Source organism: Dipodomys spectabilis, unplaced genomic scaffold, assembly GCF_019054845.1.
Source record: "Dipodomys spectabilis isolate Male_0828 unplaced genomic scaffold, ASM1905484v1 ptg000334l, whole genome shotgun sequence".
In the NCBI taxonomy this organism is placed as follows: Eukaryota; Metazoa; Chordata; class Mammalia; order Rodentia; family Heteromyidae; genus Dipodomys; species Dipodomys spectabilis.
Window position 1 is genome coordinate 252840 of NW_024871011.1, and position 11026 is coordinate 263865.

The following is an 11026-nucleotide window of genomic DNA, read 5'->3' on the forward strand; positions in this document are numbered from 1 at the left end:
TTGAAATGCAGTACTTTCTCTCGATTTTGTGACCTCATCTTTCATTTTAAGTTGCTTTGCATTACACAATTTCTTGTTGCTAATTCTTGTATCTCAAGGAATTGGGGCCCTGAAATATTATAAGAAATGAGAAATTGAGATGGATTTTCAGTTACTTTCTGCTGGCATGTTGCATAGGACTAGGTGAGAAGTCTAGCCCCTGTTATCTGACAATGCAGGTAACTCGGCCATAAGATACTAGGACCCATGGGTCTATAGAAGAATAATGCCTTTTAGATATCATATTACCACAATTAGAGTATAATCTTTAGGAATGCTTCAGAAATATGGAGAAAAACAGTTTGGGGCCAGCGAGTTAAAACAATAAATAGAGCATCAGAGTAGAATCTCTTATAGATTAGAAGAAAACAACATTGATTTTTAACAATGTGAATTCAGAAGACCACAAACACTTAGAAGGTATCACAAGTTTATACGGAAGGCATTGCATTGATACTTTTTATATTCTAGTATATATTCTAAACCTAAGTATTTATATTCCAATTCTATTTATTGGAATAAATAATTATCAATTTATTTGTCAAGTTATCAATTGATTCTAGTAAGTTTCACTGTGGGAAATATAAAATCAGCACATATAAATATAAAATATATAACTATATATAATATAAAAAAGGGCACATGTTTTACATTGTTCTTTTGTGGTTAGGGTATCAAAAGCAACTCTGTCTTAAAGTATTATTCCATTATCTCTACCTCAGTGTTTGGTAGAGTTAGACTTAAACCTTTACATTTGTAGATTTATAGACTGGAAGCAAGAGGAAACTTTACCAATTTAAGGCCTAATAACAAGGAGAAACATATGGACTTCTCCTGGATCTATGAAAATATTTGGTGATAGAAAGGCAGTAGTGTAAGTTCCTGCCTGGTTGGAAGGTAGACAGGCCAGGACATTAAGTAATCATGCATATGAACAATTTTTTCACCTTCTTGGATTTAGCTACTTTTGAAATGGTAGGTATAATGAAAAATTATATTTTGATAAAAACCTTCTAGTCTGAACAGTTTTGTCTGAAATGTTCATCTTTCTATGATCCCTTGTAACTAAGATTTGTTTTGTTTAAGTAAGACAATTTACGCTGTCAGGGTAAGATATTCTGGTTGGTCTGAACCTACATGGAAGAAGAATGAAGTGTCAGGTAAACATTTGTGCCAATAATACCTCATTTGGGAAAATTTCAGCTGCAGAAGTTTAGAAGGAGCTCTTATGCAAGGCTTACTTTGAATCCATTAGCTCTACAGAGTTAACTCAGTTGGATAAATAAGTACTTTAAAAAGCCATCCTCTTTGGACCTAGCTAAAAATGCTTCAAAGTATGATTAAATCTAAAATGAAAAAGACTTAAAATAGTCATTGACAAAAGAATTGCAAACGTGAGCATTCGACTCAACAATATAATTATTTTTCATTATACACAGAATTTTAGGGAAATAAGTAGCATTGTTAGGAACATTAAAGTTTCCTTGTTACAAATAGGCACCCAAGGATATAATCTTGTATGAAGATTGCATCATTAACTACCTAAAATTAGAGGACATTACATGCTTCAGAAGCACATACCCAAATTTCAACAATACAGAGATTAACATGGCAATTGCACAGGATGATATGAAAATCTGTGAATTATTCCATATTTTTCATTCTTCAGATGTAAGAAATGAAAAACAATTATTAAAAAGTTGATTACAAAATTAAAAGTGTAACAATACATGTAATTCATATAAATAAAAGTTAGTTTGACATCAGTGAATTAAATCTTCACCTTAGAAAGGCCTTTACATAGCATAATCTTTATAAAACTTTTAAAATTAGACAACATTGTCATTTTATTCTAAAGGAATATACTATAAGGACCTAGTAAAAAAGGAATCTTAAACTGTTTCTGTATGGAATGCAATCTGAAAGGACACATTTATTACTGAACCTACATATTATAAAACAATGTAGTATTCAAAGTCTTATATCTAGGAAAGAATAAAATAGATTATGGGTATTATACAAATAGAATACAGAATATTTTAAAGTATAATTTTTCATATAAGCACCAGAAATATCTTTAGTTGTTTTAGTACTCATTTCAACAGATAAATTAAAATTATTTCTGATTATAAAAAGCAAAAACTCGAGGGGGGACCAAGATGGCGACGGGGAAGTAGGGGAATGCCACAGTTCACCCCAACCAAAAAGAGAGTTGCAGTTCCAACGTTTAATCTCCCCAAGAGACCAACAACAACAAAAAGACCAACATCCAGAGAAAAACAGGAAGCAGAGAAAAACAAAAAATAAAGTTAAAAAGAAGAATTTCACAACAGAGAAGCGTGAAGACCCTACCCCAACGTTTATTGGCCACACAGCAGCGCACCAAGCCACGGCCAGCCCGGCCTGGTGGGAACTGCCTGTGTGCCAGAGAAACAGGGGGCTGTCTGCAGATCACCCACACCAAAGCTCCCTCAGGTACCAGTGTCAGACCCACTGATTGTGATGAATGAAGAAACCTCCAAGCAGGGAGCTTACACAAAGATCCCACCCCTACTCCTTATTCTCTGTTTGAGCAGAGAGGCTCCATCCTGCCAAAGCCACTTGGCCCCATGGCAAGAACCCCAGAGATAGACGAGATGCCCACAGAACACCAGAGCAGAAGAACTGAAAGGAACTGGTGCTGATCTGGAGAGTGCAGAGATAAACCCCAGAGCCTAGAACCTGCACAGAGGCCCCTCATCCACCCCTCCAGTGGAGGCCAGAGGCCCATCCCGTGGAGTGGACCGGAATAGCGTCAATGGAGGCAGTGACAGGAGAGAAACACACAGAGCCACCACCACTCAGGCCAGCCCACAACCACCTCAATTGAAATCTGTCTGCAACGGCAACCAGCAACCTACATCACACAAAAACAACAACTAGCTACAGGGTAAGTACCCTGCACGGGACAGTGTATTCCTCTGGTCTCAAAGCTGGTGGGAATCCCCAGACCCCTACTCCAAAATCTGTACCACTAAAACTAGAAAATGTTCAAGGGCTCCACCAGCCCATGGAGCACACTAAGCTGGCCAGGCTAGAACAAGAGTGACCCTGGAAGGGAGATTAAACGCCCAAGCCATGAACAGCGCCCCTGGGTCTAGACACCCAACGGTGGAAGAAATTTGAAATGTGTACTCCAGGCTGCGTAATCTAGGTGGGATACACAGCAGCACAGGTCAAACCGGTGTGCCCCAGGCTGGGGGCCGGGACCAGGCCTGGGGACACGGTGCCTGAGCAACATAACCAACGCCTTGCAACTGAAATCAGAAGCTGAGCATATGCCTCAACAGAGGGGAGAAAAACAGGGAACTGCACCCCCTGGGAATCATGCCTGTGACAGCAAAAGACCCCGGGGAGTTCAGGACAAGAGAAACCCAAACCCCACAAGAACTCAACCCATATATTCTAGGCTGGGAATTGGACAATACAGGCTGCCAGCACCTGATAAGAGTCAGGAGCTCAGGCTGGTGAGGTGGCTAAGCAGTACAGTGCTTTCTTAGGTGCAAGAGGACCTGAATCTGATTCCTCAGCAACACATAAACAGAAAGGGCCTGATGTGGTGCTATGGGACAAATGGTAGGGTGCCAGCCTTCAGCTGAAGAGCTGAGGGACAGCACCCAAGCCCAGAGTTCAAGCCCACAACTAGCTAAAAAAGTAAAACAAAACAAAACATCAGGAGCCCATAGCAGACTCCAGCATCTGGGAGAGTACATCCAGCACATCTGAACTCGCCAAGAGCACCTGTAGGAACAAACAGGAGCAATCTAGGCTGCTCAACCCTTCTAAAGGCGGGAACGGCCAGTGATCTACAGCAGAGAGCCGAGAACTCTGTGTGGGTCAGACCATAAGCTAGAGGTCGGCCCTCAACAGAACCGAGATCAGGTACATACTCTCTCTACAAGCACAGAAACAGTAACCAAGCAAAGACAGACACCTATTGACCAAAACAAAAGTTCAGATTAGTCTGCAATAATCCCTGAATCCCCATGAGAAAATCACAGAGATAAATTACAAGGTTTATCAACACCTAGGATAGCAAGCTATCTCTAAAAGCCAGCAGCCACACAGGGGAGAGCCCCAGTGAGAGCAAAGCAGGAATGGAAGACAAACAGTACATCCAAGAGATGCTGAAGGCAATTACTCAAGGAATAAAGCGAGAAATAGACCAGAAATTGAAAGAACACAGGGTCGAAATATCGAAAGAGATGCAGGACATCAAACCAGAGATGCATGCAAAAATAGAGGCAGCACACACCTCAGTAAGCCATGAGATAAGTGACAAAATAGAGGCAGTACACAACTCATTAAGAGGTGAGGTTAGTATTTTGAAAACCAACATCGAATCCATAAATGAGTCAATTTCCTCCATGAAAACCACAATGGAAGCCACAGTTAACAGTGTGAACAAAATGGAATGTAGAGTGTCAGATACAGAAGACAGAATACATCAACTGGACCAAAAATGACAGATGTGGAAAATCACTTAAATTATGCCAAAGGGAAATTCAAGAGCAAGCAGATAGTGCCAAGAAATTTAACCTTCATATGGGAAGGTGAGGAATATCAAAGCAAGGGAATGCAACACCTGTTCCACAAGATAATCGGTGAAAATTTTCCCCATCTCAAAAAAGAACATCTTACCTACATAACAGAAGCATATAGAACACCTAAGAATCAGGATCCCAGGAGAAACAATTCTAGAAACATCATAGTGTAAATGATAGATCTGAATGACAAGGAAACAATCTTGCATGCAGTAAAAATGAAAAAGGAGCTATACTACAACAGGAAAAATATTAGAATCACTACAGATATCTCCACACAAACACTGAATGAAAGAAAGGCCTGAGAAAGTAAGATATGTGCCCTGAGAACCAATAACTGACAACCCAGACTGATATACTTGGCAAAGCTAGCATTCATATTCGATGGAGAACTGAAAATTTTTAATAGCAAAGAAAAACAAAATTAATACATAAACATTAAGCTAGCATTACAAAGACTACTAAGAGGTGGAACACAACCTGAGAAAAGCAACCAGGAACAGGGACCTGCACCCAGACAGGCATTAATTGAAGTCTATCTGAGCAAGCACGGGAGGAAAGGAAAGAAGAAAAACAATGATCATACTGCATCTCTCTATACTATCTCTTAAGATTAATGGGCTTAATTCACCAATCAAAAGAAAAAGAACTGCAAATTGGATCCTAAAACCTGAGCCATCACTCTGTTGCCTTCAGGAGACCCACCTCTAAGCCAAGCATGCAAACAAACTCAGAGTGAAGGGTTGGAAAAGGATCTACCAATCAAATGTCCCTAGTAACAAAGCAGGTGTAGCAATCATGTTATCTGACAAAATAAACTTGTCATTAAAATCAATATAAAAAGACAAGGATGGACACTACATATTAATACAGGGAACAATACATAAGGAGGATATTACCATCATCTACTTACATTCCCCAAACATTGGTGCACCCAAATATGTTAAGCAAATACTCGAAAACTTACAGAATAAAATAGTCCAATAGGATAATACTAGGAGACTTTAACACCCCCACTCTCACCAAAGGACAAGTCTACCGACCAGAGGATTGGCAAAGAAGCTACCGAATTAAGTGAGGCCATACTTCAAGCAGAACTGACATATACCAAGTATTTCACCCTAAAAACAACACAGTACACATTCTTCTCAGCAGCTCATGGTACTTTCTCCATAATAGACCATATCATAGTTCATGGAAGGAACTTAAGCAAATTCAAGGAGATTGACATAATCCCCTGTATACTATCTGAACACAGTGGAATGAAGATAGTTCTCAATAACAAAGCATACTGCAGAAATTACTCAAATACATTGAAATTGAGCAGCACACTTCTAAGCAATGCCTGGGTAATGGAGGAGATTAAAGAAGAAATTAAAAAATTCCTACAACTCAATGAAAATGAAAATACCTCGCAAAGAAACTTGTGGGACACAGGAAAAGCAGTCCTGAGGGGCAAATTTAGTGCCCTCAGTGCCCACATCAAGAAAATAGACACAGACCAAGAAAAAAATCTTATGTTGCAATTAAACAGCTAGAAAAACATGAAAAAATGGAACCTAAGTTACTAGACAGAGCCAGATAACCAAACTAAGAGCAGAGATTATTAAAATAGAGAATTGGAGAATCATAGCCAAAATTAACCAAACAAAAAGCTGGTTGAAAAAAGAAATAAAATTGATAGACATTTGGCAAGATTAATTAAAAAAGAAGAGAGCAAACCCGTATTAACACGATGAGGGATGCCACGGGAAAAATTACAACACGTACCCAAGATGTCCAAACAGTTTTAATGGACTACTTTCAAAAGTTTTACTCTCTAAAGAAAGAAAACCTGCCAGAACTGGATGCATTTGTAGAGAAATACAAGTTGCCCAAATTGAGCAAAGTAGAAGTAAATCAATTAAATAAGCCAATATCCTACAACGAGATACAGGAAGCAATCAGAAATCTTCCAACAAAAAAAAAGCCCAGGACCAGATGGATTCACAACATAATTCTATAAGACATTTAAAGAAGAACTAATACCTATATTCCTCAAGCTCTTCAGAGAAACAGAGAAGGATTGAGTTATCCCAAACTCATTCTATGATGCCAGTACCACACTCATCCCCAAACCAGGCAAAGACCCAACCAAAAAAGAACTACAGGCCAATTTCCTTGATGAACACAGATGCAAAGATCGTTAACAAAATTCTAGCTAACAGAATCCAGAAACACATAAAAAAAAAATACATACACTAAAACCAAGTAGGCTTCATCCCAGAGATGCAGGGATGGTTTAACATACGTAAATCAATAAATATTATCCAACACATCAACAGAGCCAAGGTCAAGAATCACATGATTATCTCCACAGATGCAGAAAAGGTTTTTGATAAAATTCAACATTCATTCATGCTAAAAGCTCTGGAGACAATAGGAATAGAAGGAACATTTCTTAAAACATTAAAATCATTTACGACAGACCAATAGCTAATACTATACTTAATGGGGAAAAGCTACAACCAATTCTCTTAAAATCAGGAACAAGGCAAAGATGCCCACTGGCTCTACTCCTGTTCAATATTGCCCTGAAACCCTTAACCAGGTCAATAAGGCAAGAAAAAACATTGAAAGGATCCGCATAGGGAAAGAAGAAATTAAACTATCTCTTTTTTTAGATGACATGATACTATACCTTCAAGATCCCAAAAAGTCCATCTCCAAACTCTTACAAATCAAAAATCACTTCGGCAAAGTTGCAGGATAAAAAAATCAGTCCAATAAAATCAGTTGCCTTCCTGTACACTGACAATGTACAAGCAGAGAGGGAAATAAAGAAAGCAACCCCATTCACAATAACCTCCCAAAAAATAAAATATTTAGGAATTAACCTAACCAAAGATGTAAAAGAACTATTTAATGAAAACTATAAAAAGTTAAAGAAAAAAATTACAGAAGACATTAGGAAATCGAAAGACTTCCCATGCTCTTGGATAGGCAGATAATATAGTGAAAATGGCAATACTGCCCAAATTAATATACAAATTCAATGCAATTCCTATTAAAATCCCAATGATGTTCATCTCTGAAATACAGAAAACAGTCCAAAAATTCATATGGAGCCACAAAAGACCTAGAATAGCCAAAACAATTCTAGTGAATAAAGACAACATGGGAGGGATATCCATGCTGCACTTCAAACTCTATTATAGAGCCATCATAACAAAGAAAGCATGGTACTGGCACAAAAACAGACCCGAAGATCAATAGAATAGAATAGAAGATCCAGAAATAAATCCACATGCTTACAGTCAGCTGATATTTGACAAAGGAACCAAAGACAGACAATGGAAGAAAACACAGCCTCTTCAACCACTGGTGCTGGGAAAATTGGGCGGCCACATGCAGAAGAATAAAAGTGGACCCAAGCATATCACTATACACCATCATCAACTCAAGATGGATTAAAGACCTTAGCATTAAACCTGAATCTCTCAAACCACTGCAGGCAGAGTAGGAGAGACACTTGAACTTATAGACGTAGGAAAGAATTTGCTGAACAGAGTCCCAGGGTTACAACAAATTGGAGTGAGACACGACAAATGGGACTACCTTAAAATAAAAAGCTTCTGCAAAACTAAAGCTATCGCCACCAAGCCAGAAAGACAATCAATTAATTGGGAAAAAATATTTACCAGCAATATATTCGACCAGTATATACAGGGAACTCAAGAAACTAGGCCCTCCCAAACCTAACAAACCAATTACTATTTGGGCAAAGGAACTAAAGAGAGACTTCTCAGAAGTAGAGATAAAAATGGCAAAGAAACACATTAGGAAATGTTCACCGTCCCTGGTTGTGAAGGAAATGTAAATAAAGACAACCATGAGATACCACCTTACCACAGTCAGAATGCTCCACATCTTCTAGTCTGCCAATGACAAACGCTGGAGGGGATGCGGAGAAAGAGGAACCTTAATACACTGCTGGTGGGAATATACACTTATGCAACCACTTTGGAAAACAGTCTGGAGAGTCCTAAGAAAGCTAAATATTGACCTCCCTTATGACCCAGTCATACCACTTCTAGGCATCCATCCTGAACAACAGGAACCAGTACACAAGGACACATGCACCTCCATGTTTATTGCCGCACTGTTCGTAATAGCTAGGATATGGAAACAACCCAGATAACCCACCACAGATGAATGGATCCCAAAATTGGGGTATTTATACACAATGGAATATTATGCAGCCTTTAGAAATAACAAAATAATGGCATTTGCAGGGAAATGGATGGAGTTGGAAGGTGATCATGTTGAACAAGGTAAGTCAAGAGCAAAGAGACAAACAGTACATTGTCTCCCTGATAAATGGATGTTAAAACCAAAATGTTAGGTAATATGACAAAATTAACACGACTTAAGAAACAAAGGACTTCCATTCATCTGATCGAATCTCTACTAAATAACCCCATGCTGCTGATCACATGTATGATATACGTGTGTACAATGGAGGGGAACTAGGAAGACGACATAGAACTAGAGGGAATCAGGGAAAAACCCATCAGCTGCACTGGACATTGACCAACATGAACTAAGCAAGTTAATGGCAGGGATGGCAGGGAGGGAAAAGTGGGAAAAAGGGAACAGCTGATGTTATGCAAAACAAAAGAAATGTACATGCCACCCAATGTGGAAGAAATAACTATATCACAAAGCTCATAGAGCTCATAAATGTTATAGACTGTGATAGACAATTTGCTCCAGAAATGTTAGAATGTGTTTGTGACTTTTACTGAGCATCACTATCCCACAATACTGTGAAATTAGGGAAATTATGTAACCACTTAATTACAATAAAATGCAAAAGCTCTCCAGAAATCATTAAAGATGTATACAACTAACTCTTGAATATATTTTGACATCAAAGTCAGGCAATTCACTTGGAAGACTTCCATGGAATCCATGAATTGTTACAGTAAGCTATTGTTGTTATTTGGGTTGTGAAAATATTTTGTATGGAAATGAAGAATGCAATGGCATTTTTGAAATTTAAGAAACTTAACCGAACCATTATGACTTAGGAGAGCAATTTGTACAGCCTTCCAAAACTTCAAAGAGGTAGTGATACATACTTATCCTTTTGGCAATATCAAATACAGTTTCTTCCAAGTTGTTCTTCAGACCTGATTTGACATAATGGTTCAACAGAAGCAGATCCAACATCTCTTTGCTATCTCTATTCGCGGCAGCAAGATGCAAGGGGGCCATTGGTATCTGCATAATGATGAAGTAAGAAAAAACTACTCTAGTATTATTCCACATATAAGCACTGCCCAGGGTTGTCCAGCCATCTACAGTTATTGCATGAATATCTGCCGCTTGAGCCACCAACTCACAGACAGTGTCTAAGTGTCCACTGTAGACTTCCTGATGAATATGGGTATACTCATTGTCATCCCTAGTATACACATTAGTGGACTTTTTGGAAAGTAGTCTCCGCACTGTAATAACCTTATTATTTTGAGCAGCCCAAAGAAGAAATTTGAATGGATCCTTCTCCATTTTTTCCTCCAATTCATACCATTCCCACTTTTTCATCATGTTCCTCTTCTTGATCAGAATTGCCTAACCAGAGACTTTGAGGGACAGTGGGAATGAGGTGTCCATGTATTTCCCTAATAGTTCAGGTTAGTTGAACTGTTCAGAAAAATCTGGTGAATTTTCTGCATCTGTTTTTGCACCATGATTTATTTTCCCTTTTTCCATTTTTACTATTCGAAATTATTCTAACTGGAGAGTAATGAATTGATGGAGAGCAGAGGGAAAGTTTTTTCTCTGTATTCAAAGATACAGACTGAAAATAACGACCAGTGGTGTCTTCATGTGCAACTTATTCTAGGAATGAGAAAAGATGAAATAATGCCTTCTATATAAATGATTTGGGAAATGCTAGAGCAGAAGGCAAAATGATGCAGCCAAAAACATAAAAGCAAAATAAATTAGGATAATTATAGAACAATCCTATTATCTATGAGAAACATTAAAGAGAGAGGAAGAGAGACAGATATGCAATGACCTAGATAGCCACCAATGCATGCCTCTGATCAATTTATAGAGCAAGCAGAGTTTTATGTTTTAAAAAAGATGGAAATAGAATTTATGTATTTACTTGAATTTGGTAAATACATTTTTAGCAGCCTACATGAAGAGACGAAGGTTTAATCATATTGCAGACAAGAATCTAAACCCTTGATTATTCTAGGAACAGATCTGAATGAAATTAGTTGAATCACACTTTTCATGTACAATGAAGGAATATGTCCAGGCTAGGAAAGCAGCCAGAGAAGGCAGGCTGATTGTATCTGTGACAAAACTTTGTGGAAAATGGTATTGAGGATTACTTACTGTTGATC

At 38.3% G+C, this 11026-nt stretch overlaps 1 pseudogene; it reads left to right on the forward strand.

Moving 5' to 3' along the window:
* The first annotated feature begins 1603 nt into the window (after nucleotides 1-1603).
* Nucleotides 1604-1698, forward strand: LOC122095096 (annotated as a pseudogene).
* Nucleotides 1699-11026: the final 9328 nt, after the last annotated feature.